We start from the raw sequence: 19977 nt of genomic DNA, 5'->3' as shown, positions 1-19977 counted from the left end.
TGATACATACCCCTAATTATGTTTTAAGAAACCGCTAGATAGTTATCACTGGAAAAAAGATCTCCCTAGGACCTATTCTCAAAGTAAACATGTAATACAACAATTTCAGAGTGTAAAAATCATTCGCCTTGACCGGGATCCCGGTCTGAAATTGTTCCATTGAAATGCATATTAGCGTTGACTCCGTCACTGTAGCGGCATCTCATTTCTAGATATTTTTACAATAATTACAATCGTGTGAGTTACAAAAACATTTTAGAATCTATATTGTAATAGAGGAAAGTACCAATGTGTATATTTTGAAGAAAAATAATTCAAATGAACCAAATAAAATTTCTCTGAAATTGACTTGAGGAAAAAACAAGGGATAATTTGGGTGAGTAACAAAAATAGGTTGGAATGAGGGTAAAGAGAGATATTGAATGGGAGGAGAGATAACCAGGGCTTGAATTGGCTGTCTCTCAAATGGAACTCGGGAATCGAGAGGACTTCAACGACCCGGCTCCCAGCAACTAGACACTACACCGTCCACTTGGGAGTGCTACCCTCGAGACGCCCAAGCGAAGGTAGGATCACGACCGGTGAATTCCGTCACCCCTGAAGTACCAAACGAGGCTAATCGTTCGGGGGGGAATGTTAATGCAATAGCTACCGTTTCCAGTGAAACCGATAACTAAGTTGGCCCATAGGTCCTCTGATCTTTCAGTCTTTAGACGTAATCGGGGACTACTAGTCCATCCAAGTTGGGCCTAGATTTCGACGAGTTAAGTTAGACTTTGTAGATCGACTATGCGAACTAATGAATCTCCAAAAAAGACCGTTGTTCAAATTCCATTTCCACGGAAAATACTCCATTGAGAATAAATTACACAATTATGGAATATGCCTGTCCAATTAGATTTATTGCAGTCTGCACCTCAATATTGAATTCAGAATTCCAATCACCAGCCCTCCAAAACTCATGAATTCATTTCCTAACGTGGAGATATTAAAAAAAGTCAAATTCAATTTTTTCCACAGCCCTACTTTTACAGTTGAACAAACATCTCCACAAATTATTGTAGGTATTCATAACCATGCGGTTTAGCCTAGCCTATGATATATTTATGAAAATTCTATCACGTTTTTCAAACTACTACCATATTTTCCATTCAACGAAAGAATAAAAATTACACGTTCAGTATTATGCAGCAATTGAGTAGATTTCACAATCCTACACCATCGGAAACTAATGATTGAGTGTACATTTTTGGAACATGGTTTGGATTCTGTGAGGGCTAAGAGAACACGAAGGACACAATTTACTTCTGTATTGGTCTTCATACAAATGTTATCTTCAAATTTCAGAATTTACCTTGACGATATTTTGTGCACGGACGTTATAGAGCTCATGGACCAACCGAAGTAGATTCTGAGTTCAAATTTCGCCTTCAGCCGGAATTTCATGGTATTATCACGGATTTTTTGTAGTTGATCAGCATGCCACTTAATATTTCTCGTCATTATTTTAGTACAACACTGTCCTAAACTTCAGTATCACTCAATAATATCAAAACGGAAGCTGATGCGTTGAATTCATATAATTTGTGACCCTACGATTAACGAGCCTATTAACCTAGAGATAATTCGTTGGCTCTGATCAATCAGTGACAACCTTCCACCGGAAGATAAGGCAAATTGTGTCTAAAGATTTATATTCTAGTAGGCTTTACTGCGCAGACACAGTTTACTATCGCATAATTTGTAAACTCTCCATACAGTCCAGAATATCTTCAAATTGCATATCTATTCGTATTTCCAGTTGGAGAGATTAAAGCTTTCTTATATGCCCAACTACTGTGTCATTTAGAATAACATATAGATAATTATCACCCTATTATTCACTCTAAAGAAAAAAATGGAATGCATTTAGTTATCTACATCTGCGCAGTACTCCGCAAGTCATCGCAATGGCGTGCGGTGGAGGGTGTTACAAATCAAGCCATACCCATACTTATGTATTCATACGCACGTATAAACTACTAGTTAATACATGCATACGAACACATTTCGCTCCTATACACGACATGCAAAACACATATGGACTTGTACTCATTTGAAGTCAATTTTCAAATATATCTCCATGATTTTGGGCCACAATAATCCCCTCGTCATCTCAAGAAAACTCAGTTGTCCTGCTCCTTTCTAAAAGTCTGTCTTCCTTGCTCTCTTCGCCAATTAAAAGTATCCCAACTTAATTCATCCAGCATGCCAGTCATCTTCTTTTCTCATTGTCATTTTAAAATGAAAGTTTTTTGATTGTCTACTTCGAAAAATACTCCAAAAGTACCATTGGCCTCCATAAATTTCTCTAGATTTTCAACGGGGAATTGAATCACACTTACATATTTATATTCTCGACGCGCCAACACGCTTCGAAGTTTTCGATTGCCTCGGTCAGAACTTCTCCCATTACCCCCTAGTGCGTCCTTCCGCGTAGGGGTTTTCCCATCTATCCCATTTCAAACCTCTTCCTCGTCCTCCCCCCTTCCCTTCTCCCGTGACTCCTTACTCGTGTTTTTTTTAAGACGCCGGGAATAAAAATAGATGTGATCGACCATCTCACGTAATTCGGTGGATTTCCTTTCTCCATCTCCTCCGTCTCTTTCTCTCTCTTGCTATCTCTCTCTCTCTCCCCTTTCCTATTGGAGTTCTCCCATTTTCGTGAGGTTGTCCACATCGCCCCTAGACCTTTCCCAAATCCCCGCGTCTCGGGATTGACTGCGTCTTCTTCGACAGGGTCGGTTCGTCGTCACGGAGAGGAGTTTGGAATCGGGGGGGAGAAGCCGTGACGGGGAGGGGAAGGGTCGCCCAAGGATGCGACAGGGTAAGTATGGCCGGCGATTTCATGACCCAGGAGCGAAAGGAGCATTTCTTCCAGGATGCCTATCCCGTTTTTGCAGTGAATGACACCGCTATCCGGGGGAAGAAACGTGCCCGAAAGGAGAGTTTTGTGATTGACCTAAGTAAATTTTTAAATGATTCGGGATGGACTTCATCCGCATCAGCATTTTACCCCACGAGATCTTATTCCAGGACCTTTGAAGGGAATATGTGTGTAGGATATTTGATATATGACGGCATAGACTTTCAAACGAAATTTGGTTATTCCATCGTATGCTTATGAATTATTATTCTTAGTTTAATAAAATAATAGTACGCATTGACGCATTCAATTAATTATAATCTTTTCGTCGCAACTTCTCACTAGAAAAGGAATTTATCAAGCCACTTAATTTTCCAGTCTAAATTCCCGTCGATGTTTGACCTATCACTGCAATACGGGGTTAGAACGGTTTTCTCCATGCCTGTAAAACATGCAATGCCGTTATACATTTTTCTAATACTTTATGGGACATTTTGTTTGTTCTTGGTAATGTTTGACAAAATACACGAATTTCCTATTTAATTTTCTAAATCAGATTCTTAACTTTACTAATTTTTACTCCGAATGCCAAATATCTATTAATTTTTTTAATATTGTTAAATCTTCGTTTCCTGTCAAAAACAACCAAGCATGTCTAAGGAGAAAGCTTTGTACAAACCTAGGTGAAAGCAAAGTGGATGCAGACTACATGGTACTCCATATGAAATACATTTCAACCGACTAGTTAACGAATATTACAATTACAATAAGCATGAAAATAAACTTCAACCGTTAATTAACGGATAAGCAAATCCAGATTAAGAAAATATATGCATTACATTTTGGGCTATGATTCAAAGTAGTCAATATAATAATTGTTCTTATTATTATTATTGCCTGGTTAAGAAGCGTAGAAGCTATCCTCAATGCTGACATCAAAATATTTTTCAATAAAAATGTTTATATTTACTATGCATGCATCAATGCATATCACATCCACAGCCGAGAAATAAAAAGCATACGCAAAAACTATATCAGAGGTTAAAAAAAGTATAAGCGTGTAGTATCTAGTCAAACTCATATTTGCTAACAGTTTTACTTTGTATTTTTCTTGGAGTGCCTCTTTTTATTTGGGCTCTATAAACCTGGAAGGTACATTTAGTTGCCTACCCATGATATTTATTGTGGGCCATAAAGTGATAAAATAAATAATTGACGATCCTGAAACGTGATATAGAAGTGACCCATGTCGTAAAAATATTAAATAAAATTAGTTTCTCGCAGCTAAATGAAATATCTTGATGGTTGGAATAAAAAAACATTCCGTTCATTTCTACTCATCTTCCGTCTAGCAGAGAAATAAAACGTTTGCTTTTGCACATGAAATGCAATGAAGCACGTCCAGCTCCATGAAAGGAATATCACTACTAATTTCTTTGATGAAATTAACTGCAAACGGTCGATTCCAAATTACTTTTTTTCCGGAGGGAAACTCGATGAGAAGTCACATTCCACAAAGCCTGGCGCATTTTAATTAAAGTCTAGCGTTCACCGCCAAAAACCTACCAGCCCCCTCCCATTTTACCTTTTCCTTCCCAACAGTATTTTGTAAGGCAATATGGGACAGTTTCGGGCGTCCCATTAACTCGGTCACCGGAAAATCTCCGCCCACGATTTTATTGTGAATATTTTTTCTTCAACTTTAAAAATCTTGTCCGAGGGTCGACATGTGTTGTCCGATGACAATACTGGCAGAGAATTGTCAATTTCAGCACAAAGAATTAAATAAACATTTCGGTCAAAAGAATTTTGTTTACAGCTTTAAGTATGAGAATTCACATGAAGAGGATGACCTGGATTTAAGATTCCTACTATGGAGAGCAAGTAAAATGAAAGAATATAAAGGGGAGCTATTGATGCAAAAATCACATGCCTTATGGTCTGGCGGGCAAATAGGCGGGGTTAACAGAAGGCGATGCCCTTTTCAGAATCATTTAGACACAAAAAAATACAAGGTACCCTTAACCCTTATTACCTACTATGGATTTTTAATTAAGATTTATTTCCCACTTACTTATTTAATATTACTACACATACATTACATCTGCATACTGGCCATCAGAATAACTACCATAGCGGTAAAAACATAGTTCTCGCGGAAGTAACCGAGAATTTATAAGGTAGTCTTAAAGAAAAGGAAATCCTAATAATATAAGACGACTATTGAATACTTGATCAAACGAAAATAAATTAAATTTCCCTGAAATTTGCCGTTTCTTTTACATCTCCCTTGACGACACGAAATGAAATCCGCTGAAAAGAAAATCTTTAACTTCCTCAAACAAGGGTATTTTTAATTCCCAAAATATCCTGAAGCAATAGCAGGAACCTGACTCTTCTCACGACTCTAATGAATCAACTTATTCCTCTACCTTCTTATGAGAACACTTACTTGGGCCTTGAATCCCTGAAGCCTGTTCTTTCTTTCCCAGATTGAAAAGAAATTGCATCATACACCCTTCATGAGCTCGTTCGCCTAATTCAAACGATATCTCTACCTCTATCCTGCTTTCTAATTCACATCCGAGCAACAGTTTCCTCGAAAAGTCGGGGAAGCTGCTCCAACCGTCAGTAAACTTGTTTGCTTTCAACATAGAGTCTGATAAAGCGTAGGCGATTTCTTTCCCGGGTGACCTATTGATTTGACGTGATCATGTGGTGATATCCCCGAGGCTACCGCCTATTTTAGTCTCCTTCACCCTCGATGTAAGGACTATTGTGTGACAACATGGTCATTAAATGGCAATAAAGTGCCCTCATACCTACGGGATTCGGCTTACGGCACCGAGAGTGTAAAAGAGAGCAGTACCTAGGAGATTTTTCTTCCTAAAATTTCTTTTTAAAAACCCCCTTGTCACTCCCCGTAACGAAAAAAGAATCCATTAGTCTAAAATAGTTTTCACTCGTCGAAAATATTCTACATATAATTGAAACGAGGGTACGGTATAACAAATTGAATGTCCGCAGTTCAAGTCTCCGTCAAGGAAACAATTTTCTGAATGGAATCCTCACCCATCCACCTAATCCAATATCCTTGTGTTCGTTCTTCTATGGGTGTTGGTATATTATCTAGATGCGAATAAATATTTTTTCGCCGTTTTGACGGTTTCGCGTTTGAATGTGTTCATGTGTGTGTACACTATATATATATATATATATATATATATATATATATATATATATATATATATATATATATATATATATATATATATATATATATATATATATATATATGTGTGTGTGTGTGTATATATATATACACACATTCAAACACGAAATCCCGCCAAACGGCGAATAAATACTCATATATACAGAAATAGATATAAGGAAAAGGGATAGGAACACATATGAAGGACGAACACAATAAAGGTGGGGAAGGCGGAATCGAACGGATCACAAGAGTAAAAATATTTCCTTGACCGGGACTCGAACCTCGGATCTTTCCACTTGCCGGGCGGATTCTCTTAACCACTTGAGCCATCGAGGAAACGTAATTTACCCTGAGATCCGTGGGTCTAATATGTCGCCGAGCGCCCCGGAACCTCGGATCTTTCCACTTGCCGGGCGGATGCTCTTAACCACTTGAGCACTGTTCCTTTCCTATATGATGTTGTATGAATTCTAAACCACTGTCCTATCCTCTTGTGTATTGTCTATTTCTCCTTTGGTGGGTGAAACAGTCCCCTGACGCCATCTCTTGGCTAAAGAATCGGGGCGCTTGGCGACATATTAGACCCACGGATCTCAGGGTAAATTACGTTTCCTCGATAGCTGACTCGATAGCAGGACGTGCCTGTGTTCACCGAGTGTCTAAAATTCGCCGGCGTCCGAGGCTTCGGCCGCCGGGGTTTGGAGAGCGGCACTGCCGGAGTCTCTCGGAAATCGAGGTTCCGATCGTGTTTTGTTTCGAGCGGCGGTTGACCGCCTAGTTCATCAAGAAGCGTGCGGTTTGACTCTCGACTTCTTCCGCCGGGAAGGCCGTACTTTTGTTTTGTTTACTGGATCAAGACTGACCTTGACTCCTGGTGTAGAGCTTAGGCTCCTTTTTATTTGCTACCGCCGGGTGCGTGTGGCGGGGAGGGAGCGTTCGTGAGTGTTTTTTTTTCTTTCTTTCCTTCTTGGAGTGCTTTCAGTGCGCTCTTCTTCTTTTCTTGGCGCTGGCGTGCTCCATTTGATTTCTTTCAAAATGGTCGTACGTCGCGTAAACACGCTCGCCTTGCAAGTTGATGAGAAGGCGAAACCCCCTACTCCGTTGGAGGTCCACCTCTTTACACTAGAGTCGCTGGGCCTCACACCCGAAGAGATTGTGGCGATCCAATTTGGATATAACCGCCATTTGGTATTCCTGAAGTTGGCAACTGAAGCTACTATGAAGAGGATTCTAGATAATATCCCACGAAAACTACCGTTTCCATCCAAAATTGATCCGAGGACGACGATTACCATTGACGAGACCTCCGGTAGCCCTTGTAATGTCAGGGTTCTATGTCTCCCCGTGGAGACCCCATTGGAAGATATAACAGGCGAGCTTCAACGTTTTGGAAAAATCCATCGCTCGTGGGAGAACAGGTGGGATGGCGACAAATTGGCACGCGTGTTGACAGGTACGAGAGTGGTGCGGATGACGGTCGAAAGAAATATCCCCTCGTACCTCCACATCGGCGGCAACCGGGCCATCATCATCTACGAGGGTCAGCGCCGCACCTGCGCCCGTTGCAACCAAGAAGGCCACGAGCGCAAGACCTGCCCTCGGAACCAGGGAGGGAAGATCATGCGGAGGCAATGTTTTTGGCCTCCAATCCGAACACCGCCGAAGAGATAGATGAGCCCGAGATGGCTGTGGAGGAGAGGGCGCGGTCCCTGATACTTATCGAGGGTGCGCCCCCAGCTGTTCCCGCCGAACCCCCGCATCCCCCTCCACTCGGAGGGAAATTTCAGAGGGAACGAAAGTCGTCAACGGAAGAAAGGGATCCGAAGAAGAAGAGGACGGACGACATTGCACTGCTGATTTCGAGCATTGATCAAGCTGCGGTCCCTACCAGCTCGGATACACACTCACGACCACCAGCCCCTATCTCCGTGACCCCGTCAAAAGAGGACAAATCATCCTGCGTCCTTCCTTTCTCTGGCCACGCCAACGATGCGTTCTTCCCGCAATCCTTGCTTCACGGGCTTCCAACTCCCCGAGAATCACGGGTGACAGCGGGGGAGGATGTATCCGATTACGACTGTCCCCCTTCCTCAACGGCGGGCCCCTCGATTACGGTGTCACGGAAAATCAAGAAAGTATCACCGGCCGCGGAAGTTGACACATGTACGAGCAAAACCTTGTCGACGTCAACAATCCCAGACATTCCATCCTCATTCTCCTTTGAGGACAGCCAAGGTGTCGACGATCTTCCCATGGCTCCTCTAGAGGCGGACCAATTCGACCGATCTCCTCTAATTTCTCCCGATGGGGCCCCTTCGGCAGAAGACCACCAGTCCGCCACCCCGCCCCCCCCTGAGGCCACCTCCTGGGCTGGGACGGCCCACAGCTCTGCTCGCTCGAACAGGGCCCCCCGTCGAATGCCGCCGAGTAACCCGCTCTTCGTAGATACCACGGCTGGGTCTTCCTCTTCGGACGAGGTCGGAAGGGAGGTATGCGGTGACAACTTGAGACCTTGATCGTCGACCCGTCGGACGAAGCGTCCCGGGAAGCGGCGAAGCACTCGTCGCCCGGGTTCGAGCCGCGACCGAAGCGACGTAAGCCATGACCAGGACTCTGGTAAGTGATGTCCGGTGCCCATAGCTGTCCTCTCATTCCACCAATGAATATTATTTCGCTTAATATTGATGGCGTTTATAGCGCTTTAAAAATTGCAGTCCTCCAACGTTTTTTCCGCGACCTTAGGGCTGATGTAATCCTCCTTCAAGAGGTAAAGGAGGACATAGTCTGGGATGCGAACATCTTTCAGGCTATCGGCAATTTCGCCGAAAGTCATTCTGGCACCACCACCCTAGTCCGAAATGGCATTCCGTTCTCTCATGTTCGCCGCCACCCCTCGGGCCGAATAACGTCCGTTATCGTGAATGGTATCCATATCACAAACCTTTACGCTCCCTCCGGTGAGCGCGCGAGGGCAGAGCGCGAAACATATTTCAATGAACTTCTCCTCCCCTACCTGTATTCCTTTTCGGGGAAGGCCATATTGGGCGGAGATTTTAACACTATCTACCGCCGAGAGGATAGTGCCTCGAACAGGGATAACGTGACATACTATCCAAGCCGGGCGCTCTCACTGATGCTCGACTCCATTGGAGCGATTGACGCAGTGCGTTCTTATTGCGCCGGTCCCGCCCCCTTCACGCGATCAGGGCCTAACTCTCGGACGCGGATTGACTACCTCTTCGTCTCGACATCCCTAAAGAATGATGTCCAGACAGTGGACTCCCTCCCGGTGTCCTTCTCTGATCACTGCGCAGTGATCATGAGAGTTACGTGCCCGGACACAACCCCGGGCGCGCACGTCCACCGCTGCGGCTCCGTGTGGCGCATGGACCTCCGCGTGTTGGAGGACGCGACTCGTCGTGATTCTATCCGCACCCGGGTGTGTGCACTGATCGCGGCACTCCACCCCGGTGCAAACCTCGCTCTATGGTGGGACGAGGTTTTCAAACCCCGCATTGTCACCCACATCAAAAGGCAAACTTTCGAGTGGCGTAGGGAAAAGAACTACACCATCTCCTTCTACCGCCGAGCGCTGGAAGAGCTCCTGCGTAAGGATGTGGCGCCGGAGGGTTTCCACGCCCAAGTGTCGTCCCTAAAGAAAATTATCCTTGGCCACGAGCTCCAAAAATACGCTCCCCAACAGTGGCAAAAAGAACTGGACACGGATAAAGGGGGCCCCCTAACGCTATCTGAGCTTCGGCGCTGGATGAAATCCAACTCTGGCTCCGATATAGACAGAATCCCTGTCAGAGAATCTGCCGCCGGTGACACCAACCTCCTTAAGGAAGCGGGCCGGCACTTTCAAAACACCTTTAACAGGTATCCTCCATGGAAGGAGGGAGACGCACCCCCTCTCCCCCCTCTCCCCACGCTTCCCACAGATCAAAAAGACGATTTTTGTCGAGACATAAGTTCAGACGAACTGGACTGCGTCTCCTCCATGTTCCCGAAGGGCAAAGCACCCGGCTTGGACGGCCTACCCTTTGAATTTTATCTAGCGTACTGGGATGTTTTAAAACCTATTTTAACCCACCTTTTTAACTGCATTTTAGCTAGCGGCTCTCTGACTGCAAGTCAGAGGACCGCCGTGATAACGCTTATACCAAAGAAGACGCGGCCAAAGTCGTTCAACGACTTCAGGCCAATCGCCCTTTTAAACGCAGACTATAAAATATTGGCGCACGTCCTACGATGTAGAATGACGGCTGCTGCCGACATCGTCCTCTCTCCATCCCAGTACGCCGTGTCGAAAACGCGAAACATTTTCGATGCAGCACTTTTAATTCGCGACATCATTTTTTCCGCCCCCTTGTATGGCGATCGTTTTTTATCACTGGTGGCTATCGATCTTGAGAAAGCATTTGACCTGGTCCGGATCGAATGGATTCTCACCGTGCTCAAGAAGATGGCCTTCCCCGAGTACTTCATTCGTGCCGTCTCAACGATGTACAACGGAACATACTCTACTATATAATTAGGATAAACAATGCCACCTCGCCGCCCATCCCCGTCAGTAACTCCGTTCGGCAGGGCTGCCCACTGTCAATGCTGCTGTTCGCCCTTGCCTTAGACCCCATACTCAGACGACTACAGAGCAGTGGAATCGGGGTACGTCGTCACGGCGCCGTCTGCCTGGGCGTCGCATACGCTGACGACATAACGCTCTTCGTAGACGACCCGTCCCACATGGCCCTAGCCCACGACATATTAACGTCATATGAGCAGGGTGGTATCTTCCTCAATAACCGGAAATCCGGGTTTTTGCTGCTGAAGGGCGACCGGCCCTCGACCTCCATCGGTTGGTCAGAAGCGCCCTCGCTCAAAATCTTGGGGTTCTGGTGGGAGAGGGAGTTGGCTCCCACGATTGAGCGAAACTGGGGAATTATTGACCATCATGTAAAATGGAGTGTTGGAAAGCTTTCACTCCCTTCCCTCCCGATCGTGACCCGCGTCCGCCTCCTCAACCAGATTGTCTTCCCAAGGATATGGTATGTGGCCCATCTATGGCCCTTACCCACTAAATACAACGCATACTTTATTAGAGTGTCCAACCAAATGATCTGGAATGGCTACGTAAAGAAAGTGTCCCGAAACCAGCTCTATGGCCCGTTTGAGCAGGGTGGTCTCAATTTAACCGATACAGCTCTAAAGGCGAAGGTGGTCTATGCGAAGCTCAGCCTGCGCATCCTCGGCGGTGACGACGCGTGGCGCAAGGCACTCCTCAAGGACGCGTGGCAGGAACTCGCGCGCGACGTATGCCACCGGAGGGCATTTGATGAAACGAAAAAAGTCGCTTCTCTCCTGCGAGATGGAGAAGCAATTCGAGTGAAGACCCTGTATGTCAGAGCGCTTACCGAGCAGCAACAAAATATATCGAAAAGAACGATTTCTTGGAAAAACTGGGCGACCAGCAGGGCGAACGATGAGGCACGTAGTGGAATGTTTAACCTAATCGCGAACAGTCATGACGAGGGAAGTGAGGCACCACCTTCGGCTAGCCGATTCGCCCCTTTGTCCGTCATGCGGTCGAATAGACAACGTCGCGCATCTCATCCTTGGATGCAACGATAAAATCAGAGAATGGGAAGCTCTAAAAAAGATCTATAAAACCTGGGACGTGTTCGGTGGTGGCGCCATTACCGACATGAATCTGATCACCTTGAACTTTCGGCTCTTTCCGAGCTTTAAATCCTTCATAATGACCACCCTAATCGTGGAATTCACACAGATGAGAACCGCGAATAAACATTCCGCTAAAGGCATGCAAGCATTGGTGGAACGGATGTGGCTGCCCCCGGTACCGGACACACTTCGTCCGTGGTTGAAAAGTTGTTTTTCTGAATAACTGTGCTTCAAAGCTATCAATAATCGCAACCAAATCTAATGTTCCGTTGCTAATCCAAATATTTCCTTCTATATTTTGTGAACCCTGCCTTTATTATTTCCTTCGACAGTATTGTTCATGGTCACAATTGTTTCATGCAATGTATATGAATTTATGTCTATGTAAGTGTGTAACCATTGTAAGAAAAAAAAATACTCTGTAACCATAATCTGTAAGCTGACAATGTAAACACTAGCAGTGTAACATACTAGACCGAATAAAACTAAATTGAACCATAGCTCAAGTGGTTAAGAGCATCTGCCCGGCAAGTGGAAAGATCCGAGGTTCGAGTCCCGCTCAAGGAAATATTTTTACTCTTATGATCCGTTCGATTCCGCCTTCCCCACCTTTATTGTGTTCGTCCTTCATATGTGTTCCTATCCCTTTTCCTTATATCTATTTCTGTATATATGAGTATATATATATATATATATATATATATATATATATATATACAAACGGGATAATATGTATGTATATATATATATATATATATATATATACATATTATTTATGCATATACAGGGTTCGTCCGGTAAATAAGTGTACTGAGCTCAGGAAAAAAATTTATTACACTTTTACATATCTTAAGCTAATATTCCTCAAAATAGGACCCTTGTGAGTCGATACACTTGTTCCAGCGGCGTTCCCATTCCTGGAACGCTCCCGCGAAGGCATCATCGGGAACCTCTCGAAGACTCGTCGTCGACCTCTTCTCTGCCCTCCACGAACATCTTGTGCCACCGAAAGATCATGTTTCTGGACATGGCTGACTCCCCGTAAGCCTGGTTAATCATACCGACAGTTTCGGTAGACGATTTCCCAAGCTTTACCGCAAATTTGATGGAATAACGCTGCTTCAAAAACTTCGGCATCGCGTTCCGTGACGTGGGTCGAGCGTGGAGGTTCGCGTTAACAGAGCTCCTCACTACACCACAGCTCAGAGCCGACTGCCTTTTTCAGCGTCGCTTGCCAACACACCCCCCTCCAATCGCAGCCCGTCAGAGCGGTGCTGGGCGCGCCTGGAGCGGCGGGAAAAAATCAGTACACTTATTTTCCGGATAAACCCTGTATACTCACATACATTACATACAAAACAGTAGAACGACGGATTCTTATCAGATAAACGCTTCCTTGACCGGGACTCGGACCATGGAACATCGACTTACCACCACTCCAATCATTATCAATGGTGACAATAATGGTTTGGTTAACAAGTATTAAGTACTCACTTGATAAAGATTAAATTTTACGTGACATCGAAATATATGGACTAGGTAATAATCCTAAATAATATCTAATCAAATGGTTTGTACACAATTAAAATTTTTCCCGGAATAAAATTCAACGAATACCTTGTAAAATATCATTTGTTTAAATCACAAATAATAAAATCGAACTAACAATAAAATAGGGCTGATTCGGCCGTCGAAGGGAACAGAATAATTTTAAATTGATTAGCCTCTTTAAAGAGAGTAAAGTTAAAATATTTTTTAAAAATATTTTCATCGTTGTTACATACAGGGCCGCACCCAAAAGTGGTAGGACTGATTTTTTTACAAGAATTTTATTGACGATATACTTACATCGATTTAATAATCTTCAAAGTATGCTCCTTGAGCTGCTACACACTTAGTATAAAGTTGCTCTCATTCCCCGTACGCTCGCTGGAAATTTTCTTTGGGGATGCCGTTGATTACCCTCGTCGAAGCCTCTTGAACGGCCTTTATCGAGTCAAAACGTCGTCCCTTGAGCTGTTTTTTCATCAGGGGGAAGAAGAACAAGTCCGGTGGTGCCAGATCGGGAGAATAGGGCGGGTGCGGCAACGTGGAAACGCCGTATTTGGCCAGGAGCTGTCTGACGACGAGCGCGCCATGGCAGAATTTTCGGCACCATCTTGGCGCACACCTTGCGCATGGCCAAATCCTGTGAAATAATGCTTTGGACGTTGGATACAGACAGACCCAACTGGTCTGCAATTTCTTCACTGGTTAAGCGTCGGTCTGTGTTCAGCAGTGTCCTCACTCTGTCCACATTCGTGTCGGTTCTTGCCGTCGAGGGCCGTCCGGAGCGATGGTCGTCTTCAACGAGCTCCCTACCCTCTTTAAACAACTTGTGCCACTCAAATACGGTGGAACGGCTTAAGGCAGTGTCCCCATAAGCCTGCTGGATCATATCGAGGGTCTCAGTTGCCGTCTTGCCGAGTTTCGCACAAAACTTCACGGAATAACGTTGCTTTAAATTGGGATTCATTTTGTTTTTCGACGCGGATAAAAAACTTGCTTTACTAAACACGGTGTCCTCACTCAATGACAGCCCGCAAGCGACTGAGGTTGGTGTCGGTCTGTTACTAAGAGCCACCTCCACCTTACCCTACCATACAGAACCCCCTCCACCGCTCCGTTCGCGCCAGAGAAAATCAGTCCTACCACTTTTGGGTGCGACCCTGTATTTGTCAAACTGAAACCTCCCATGAGTACATGAAAATTACAGATTTTTCATTACGCTCAATAATATGCTCAAAAAGCATACTTTTTGTTGTGCAAATATCGTCTGTGGGCTAATTATATGTTGAAAACAACTGGTAAGTGCTTTATTTTCAGGTTGAGAGGAAACTGATTGCTAAATTTATTGCGAATGAAATGCACTATATCCAATTGAATGATGCCAATATTAAACAAAAATCAATGCAGAATCCTCACTGTAAAGAGTTTGTTATAGTGAATTTGACGTCCCGTCAAGCCATTTAACTCTGAACATAACACCACTCAGTTTTTTCCTCCCTTAATTATCACGTGGAAATGAAGGATAGAATGGAAGTAGGTGGGAAATAAATCAAGCCAGTTAAGTAAGCAGTTATCAAGATTTAGTTAACGCTCACCCAAAGGGCTACCATCATAGCTTGGCTCAAAGCGGGTGAGTCAATCATTAGAGGAAGAAGGCAACGACGTTCCGCAGAAATAGATCAGCTAAGATAAACATTTTAGCTGGGGGCTTAAAAAGAAGTAGCAGAGTTTTAGCAGTTAAAATTGTTCACCTGATTAAGAAAGTGTTTGAGAAGGTGGGAAAAACAGTACAAATACTAAAAGAAGAATGCAAATATCTATGGGACATGCTACGCCATTAACTTTTAACGGATTCGTCCGCAAAATATGCATTAAAATACAGCAGTAGCAAAGTGTAAAAATCATTCGCCTTGAACGGGATTTGAACCCGGTTCCCTCGATTTCTGGCCGAGTGCACCTCGGTAGCTTAAATAAAGCACCTGGCCAGACATTGAGGGCTCCGGGTTCGAATCCCGTTCAAGGCGAATGATTTTTACATTTTGCTAATGTTACATTTTACTAAAAGAAGGATTATCTTAATCAAAGAAGCTTTTACACGAGAGTTGATGACGGTTACCATAAGTAAAGATGCAATGAAATGATAAATGAACATTTTAATATTGATCACAGCTTCATAGGCACAGAAAAATAAAGGAATATGTTTTAGGTATTGTAGGGAAGGGAAAATGTTGCTGGGGGAAAAAAGAAGAAATTTGGATGAGTAGCAATAACGGAAAACGAGGTAATGGTAGACATTATCCAAGCTGAACGGAATAAAGGGAGGTAGGAAGTATGTGGATGTGAAGAATGGTTCATCGCAATCCAAGTTTTACAGTATTTGTTCAGCGCTGTGCCAGCTGGGGCTGACAAATGCATTTCTGTTTAAGTAGTGGATTCTCAAAAATCTCTTAATAAATATAAGCATCGCTATTCGCTTCAGTCAATGGCCTACCCGCCACTCAGCAGAAAGACGAAAATGGGAAATGGCCTTCAATACCTGAACCTCTCCTCCCGAGTCTCATAAAACGGAGTGCGGAGAACACCTGATCAAGCAACGGAGTGGGGATTCTACGGGTCCTGAGCCCACATACGAAAACCCTCAAGGTTGCGATGACTTAGCAAAAGGATAAAGTGCAGGCTCTGTAAAGAAATTTCCTCTCCTTCTCGACCCTGAAAGAGTATCTCATTCGGAGACAGTACGACGGTGCCTCTAGTCTCGACTACAGGAGAGAAGTTATTCGATATTCAAGGAATTAACATCAACGGCAAATTAATGCACGAGCGCATGCAGTTGAAAAATACTTTGTACCGACTTTCCCCGGTAATCAACAACGTGTTTTATATTTGAAATGAGAAAAGTACTGATACGAGGCTAGCCACGTTTTACCCTAAGCTGTTTTTGGAGGAGAACAGTCGGACAAATAAAATCGTCAATGTTTCTGCAATTTCGCTAAAATTTGAGTTTTATGCATTATACATGAATATTAGGAGAGGTAGTCAATTGATTATAGATAGATAGATAGATAGAGGTATTTATCTGGGCGAAATTGAGACCAAATGGTCCCTTCTTCCATTCAACCCACGTTCGTATACAAATTATATCAGGCATTAAACTTATAGTTACATTCATATGTACACATAAATACATATAAACAGACATGAATTCACTTAGCACAGATTTGCACATCGAAAAGAAAAAAAGTGTGTTAATATATATATATATATACATACACACACACACACATATACACATTTGTAGACACACACATATACATATATACACACACATACACATTAATGCGCTAGGCTACGAGCAAGAAGCTTTACCCAAGTCATGCGGTTTATTCTGGTACCAGATCCAGCCGATAAACCAAAGGTGGCACGGGGAGAGAAGCTGCTCCCCTCCATTCCTTGTTAGTGTGAGCATTTTATGCACCATGTTGGGTTAATAATGAGGTTAACTCTTATCTTCACCCATGTGAAAGCAACCTCCGCGTTGAATAGGGAAGCATACGGGAAGACATATTTTCCGCTTCTAGGCGTAGTCCTTAATAAAGCTTTCTCTATGAAAGCCGCACAAGAGTAATACTCGTATTTAAATTTTCCTCATTCATCCATAATTTAAAATGCGTAATTATTATGTTATTTTCTTCATACGAAGGCCCTTAGATAAAGAACGATGGAAAACGTTAAATCGCATATGTCACTGATCTAAAATTTATTTTTTACGATATTATTGGCGCAATATCGTATATGTAGTACATGTGTAATTGATTTGACTCCATTATTTCGTCAGAGACAGCCGCTGCAGTTTGAAACACGTTCAATTCAACTACGTCTGCTTCTGATGATGAAAAACGTTATACACGAAGGTATATATTTCACATTGAGGAATGGGAAAAGTATCAAGTAGCATGCAATTTTTGACAAAATACAGAATAAAAAACGGAGCTCATTGATTTTTCTAAGATAATTGCGAGTTTTGGGAAGCTACCGCACACAAATACTTCTTATTTGAAATATTTCTGTTGCCAACGCGAGAGGCGTTCGATGGCATCTTCATATTTCTCATACTACTCTTAACATTATTTGACATTCACCTTATAAAATTGCAGCAGCGGTATTAATGCTTACTTCCGTAAGAGTAACGACTGGGCTCAAATTCCATTGAAATTGATTGTTGCCCCTCTTTCAACACTTTATACTTTCACCTCGCGGTGGTATAGGAAAGAACATAGTTGTCATAAGTCTTTTGTTTCATTACACAGGTTTTAAAGCACGTTTTATTACGATGAAAGCAAAATTGAAGTTGCCGCGTGTTAAAATCACCGCTAATCCAGGCGAAGTGAACATGATTCAACTTGCAGCGATTCCAGATGACTTAATACTGCAATCAAATCAGTGAAACTTCTTTTACAATACTTGCCTTAAATATGAAGCTAACAATATAAAATGAAAATTTTTTCAATGATAAAATGCACGAAAAATATTTATGATTTTCTTCATTGCAATGAAATTTTTCATTAATTCATTGCAAGAAGTCCTAGATAAACTAAAATGCATGCTAAAATATGATCACAGAAAATTTGGAGAAATATATACATAGAACTCTCAAAGAATGAACGAGTAAGAGGTGTCGGAATTCCTGTTTATCCTGCCTCCGATATTAAAGGCATAATTGAGAATCGGAAAACCACCACGAAAAAAGCAAACCTGCACGTGAAATCATTTGAAAATAAAATAAAAACTGCAACGCATGATGGCTCAGATCGAATTTCAATTAAACATCCCATGAATCAAATCTCTTCTGATTCTACGGCTAGTCGGAAACAAGATAATGGGAGCATTAATCTCAGTTGAGCTAGAAATCGTTGCATTCAGAGCAGGTTTTAAATAATCCCCACGGTTTGGGTATTGGGGATATCTATGGGGAATATGGGTTCAGTAATCAATTTAATGCTGAATATTTGAAGGGTGTTATCCTTCCATAGCTGACAAAAGAAGATGTGAGTAGTCATTTCTTAAATATTCTTAAACTTTAGCTACCTTCGACTCAATTCCCTAATAAGTTTCATTCTTACAGGATTGAAAAAGGTTACGGTAGAAAACTGAGTAAACATAAGCAATTCTGCGACACGGTGTCCTAAGGTAGACGATACGCAAACATTTTGGCCGCTAGGTATCGCCAAATCGAAGATATCTTTTTGATCATGCAATCCATTATGTTTTAGCTCTTGACGGAACTAAATTTACGACAGAGGAAGATAACATCCTTCCGCAACCTCTACAAAAACCGTACGCCCGTGTATACAATGTAGATTCTTCGACGCTCCTTATCGGGAAAAGTGGACGTCAACGACACTGTGCTCCAGCGCCTATCCTTCCTGAAGGATACTGTCACTGAGGCTGTCTCACGGCACTGCACCAGTTGATGATATACGCATCGGTGTGATTATTTTTCCGCAACTGTTACCTGGAAGCTTCTATATAATCATCATAGAGTAATATGTGTTTTCCGAACCAAATTTGCCGCCGATTAATTTTAGTTATTTGTTTGAGCAAAAGTATAATAATGCATACTGTCTGTCACCCTACTATGTAATGTGAAGTGCTGAAAGATAATCGCACCAATACCCATACTTTCCTCGTATAAAATTGCTCCAATCATTCGTAGTGTACCTGCATTAATCAGGTTATCATTGGAATTAATTTACGTAGCAACATGTGTAATGCCATGACACATTTTTAATAGTATTTAAAGTTCTATTAGCAGGACAATGATAATTTTCCCAACTAGGGTTACTCATGCCGCCGGACAGGTTGAAGGGTAGTAGACATAAGGGTAAAACCAAGCAGCATTTTTTCATCAATGAGACGGCCATTCAAATGGTGATATCGCTTTAAAAACATGGTTGATACAGGTCATGAAAACATTAATTATTCATGGACGAAAATACCGGTTCCAGTGATATTCAAACTGCGAGCCTTTGGTATAAAGTTATCGGAATCAATATTCTAAGGTAATATGATTACAATGAAGAAACTAATTCCTGAATGGGTTAGTCTCTTCATCAACGTCATATCGGCTTAAGATACGGGGTTATATGTGTACAACGGCAAATTAACAAAATTGTAGCAACTACCGGACTCGGGCTGAATGTGTCGTGGCCTGGAAAAGTGGAGGAAAGGCCTCCGCGGTGGTCATCACACGAAATGCTATCACTACTCAGATAGCAGCAGTGCATGATTGACTAGAAGCCTACATTTGTCACAGTAGGGACAAGAAATGTTAAAACAATTTTAAAGACGGCGAAGTCGTAAAATATTTTTACATTACTTCACATTGTTTAAGAAATCGTATTTTATCGTATCCCACCCAAGACGCTATGCTCATGAGTCATCAATTGATCAACTTGAGGATGCATGTATATAAAATGATCTGCATTGACTGCTTTCACCATCACCAGCTACTGCACCAAATAGGAATTGAAAGTGATTTGAAGACAAGAAGTGTCGGTAGCGGTAGAAGAGTGGATCTGGATTCCGTTACTGATGGAAGTCAAGATATTTGTTTAGCCAGGGAATAAAA

At 42.8% G+C, this 19977-nt stretch overlaps 1 long non-coding RNA gene across 1 annotated transcript in view; it reads right to left on the bottom strand.

Moving 5' to 3' along the window:
- Positions 1-19977, bottom strand: part of LOC139687942 (uncharacterized) — a 559283-nt gene that overhangs the window by 447831 nt on the left and 91475 nt on the right. The window lies entirely within an intron of this gene.

The sequence above is a fragment of the Hetaerina americana genome, unplaced genomic scaffold, assembly GCF_022747635.1.
Source record: "Hetaerina americana unplaced genomic scaffold, ioHetAmer1.1.p SCAF_2, whole genome shotgun sequence".
Taxonomy (NCBI): Eukaryota; Metazoa; Arthropoda; class Insecta; order Odonata; family Calopterygidae; genus Hetaerina; species Hetaerina americana.
The sequence above is the reverse complement of the archived record's forward strand: the minus strand, read 5'-3'. Positions and strand labels throughout refer to the sequence as shown.